This window comes from Belonocnema kinseyi, chromosome 6 (genome assembly GCF_010883055.1).
Source record: "Belonocnema kinseyi isolate 2016_QV_RU_SX_M_011 chromosome 6, B_treatae_v1, whole genome shotgun sequence".
In the NCBI taxonomy this organism is placed as follows: domain Eukaryota; kingdom Metazoa; phylum Arthropoda; class Insecta; order Hymenoptera; family Cynipidae; genus Belonocnema; species Belonocnema kinseyi.
The window spans coordinates 74,484,471-74,487,404 of NC_046662.1; positions in this window are offsets into that span (position 1 = coordinate 74,484,471).

Sequence of the window (2,934 nt, forward strand, 5' to 3'; positions counted from 1 at the left end):
AATTGCATATTTCTTTTTAATTAATTACTAAAGTTGAAAAATAAATAATTACCTGTTGTTAAAATGATTAAACAAGTACTTGTAAAATAAAAGAAAAGTAAAATAAAGTTTCTCTTAAGCCCCATTTTCGATTTTTCTTCTAGTTGGAAAAATAAATCCAGTGAAGTGAACGATGTGTAAGGAAAATTAAGTGAATGTTGCTTTGAAAAAGATATTGGCATATATATACCCGGATAGAGTTTGTTAATTAGACTATATTTACATTTAGACAAGATAGACAATAAGGTTTAACATGCAGTTCACGATGAATGTATCCTTATTGATAAGTAAAAGTGTTTATCAAAATCAAGGAGATTCACTCATGGTGGCCGGATGAGTGCAATTGATAAAGAATTGAAAATGTTTCTTCTAGACAGGCGGAACTGAATATTGTATCACTGATAATATATTTCCTGATTTTTTTAACTTCAACAGACATTAACCAGGAAACATATTTAAATGAAAGTTGAGGACACAACAATTATTTTTAAATAATAAATTAACGTGTAATATTATTTATTTAATGTCATACTCCTCAAAATTTAAAGTTAAATTAATTTAATCTAATATCGTTTCAATTCCTAAAATTGGAATCTACACATCAGAATAATTAATCCAAATGTTTTAATAGACAATAAAATACAGTACAGTCCAGAAGTATCGATATCTACAAAAGTAACTGAGAAAGACGCAGCTAATTTGCGATTTTAGCCTATTTTCAAGATTCAACTTGAACCAAGAAACTGTAAAAATTTTCACTGGTTCTCTAATTATTATAAAAAATGGAGTCTTGCTCGAACGAGCGATTATCGTTTTGAGCATTCCTCTACATTTTTCATGCTAATTCGAGAATCATTGAGCATTGTTTCGGTTTCTTGGGTTCCTTTTAAGAAAGACATATCAAGGTTCATTTTTCGTAACTTTAAAATTTTCACCATTATTCTCCTATATTTTGCCGGGAGTTAAAACTAAAACTTTAAAATGGTCAAAAAAGAGAAATTAGCCTCTATTAATGATAATTAATAACCTTTCCTTATATTTGTTAGAAATTATTCAACTTTTTTATCTTTGGAGAAATTCTACGAGAAGTCAGTGCATCTTTCAATCCCTGATTGTGTAGGTGTCCCAAATTCCTGGACGGTACTGTAATAAAATCCAGAATATTTTGAAAATTCCCTGACTCCTCAAGACTTTCATGGACTATGTAAAATTTCCAAACTGCACTCTATGACTTTCTAACCCTTTGAATACAATTTTTACGATTTAAAATTAAATTCAGGTCCGAATTGACAGAAACGCGTGGCCGGTATTAACTATTTTATTACTTTGTCTACTTCCAATAACAAAAATATATTATCGTAAAAGAAATCGAAGCCAATTATCCTTGGTGAATATGGCTACTTGATACAGAAAACCTAGATAAATTATTCTACAAATACAGGTAAGCGAATGTCGCTTGGGACTCGACGGTGCGAAGAGGTGCTTTTGTCTCTGTGGACTTGAAAAATTGAAAATTCAGACCTGGTGGGCGCTTTATGATAAATCTCAGAGTTTGCTAGAATCTTTTTTTTTTATTTATGAATATGGAAGTCGTAATTACTAACAATAGTGTATAGACTCTATCACCAGTAATTATACTAAGCCTAGAAGAATTAGTGGACAAAGAAAGCTTAGTACCTGAGCAGAGGCTCTTTTCTTCGAGTTTTCACGTCTCGCAAAATTTCGATTCAAACTACCTCTCAGAAATTAAAATCAAAATTTCGTGGATGACCAACAATAACAGCGACTGTAGTAGCAACAATAACAACAACAACGTCAACGATAAAACTTTAAACGAGGCTGGGTATTTCTTCTCTAGCGGTGTCGAAATTCTTTGAAAATCACAAACGCTTTACGCTCTCTTAAATTACGTAAAATGAAGGTTCAAGGAATGAAATTAATATACCAATGTTAAAAGATAGAATATTCTAGATTTCACAGTGCAGTCATATTAAAGCGTATTAAATCAGATCGTAGACAATATTGAATAAAGGAATTGAATTTAACACTTTTCTCGGTGCAAAACGCAACGCTCTTCGCAAATACGACTGCCAGATAACAAATTCCTATTTTCTCTTAAAAAGAGCCCCAAAAAAATACATGAACTTTACAAACTCACGTTCCCTGCAATTTGAATTTAAGCCGCAGAATATCCACGCCTTTTCTGGATCGCAATTGCATTTTAATTGACGCCTAATTGATCGAGAAAAATAATAAAAAGGAAACTTAAGTCTTTCTACTTTATTTCATAAAGCTATTCATAGTCTATATCTATAGCTGTCTTCGGAGCCGCAACCAGTTTTCTAGCACCTACGGAAAGAAGTGAATTCCGTTTTTATTCCCTTCCTTATCCGAATTCGACGAACGAAATAGTTTTCAATCTAAGAACCGAAATAATATAAAAATGGGAGTATGATTAATCATCGTAAATGAATTTCAGGTTTGTTCGTGTTACGATTACTGGTTGCGACTCCGTCCTTAAGATAGGTAATGCCGTAACAACTACAAATACAAACTTAAACGCTGCGATGATACTCCTTAACATAATAATTTGCTTTAAAGAAACATGCCAGTACTTCGTGTGCAGATTCACGAAAAACTAGTCCACGCCAAATCTTTGTTCTCTCGACTTAGATACACTTGTCTCTCTTTTTTCTTTTTTTTTTTGGAGCACAAGCACGAGTGTGTGATTTGACATACGAAAACATTTAAGAAAATAAATTAACGCGTTTTCATCTACTATTCTAGGAGGAATCAAGAGGGAATTGAATCATTGTCTCTAAATGCGAGTTGTACCGTAAAGGTTCAATTTGGACCGCTCGTTTTTTTTTTTTTTTTTTTTTTTTTTTTTTTTTT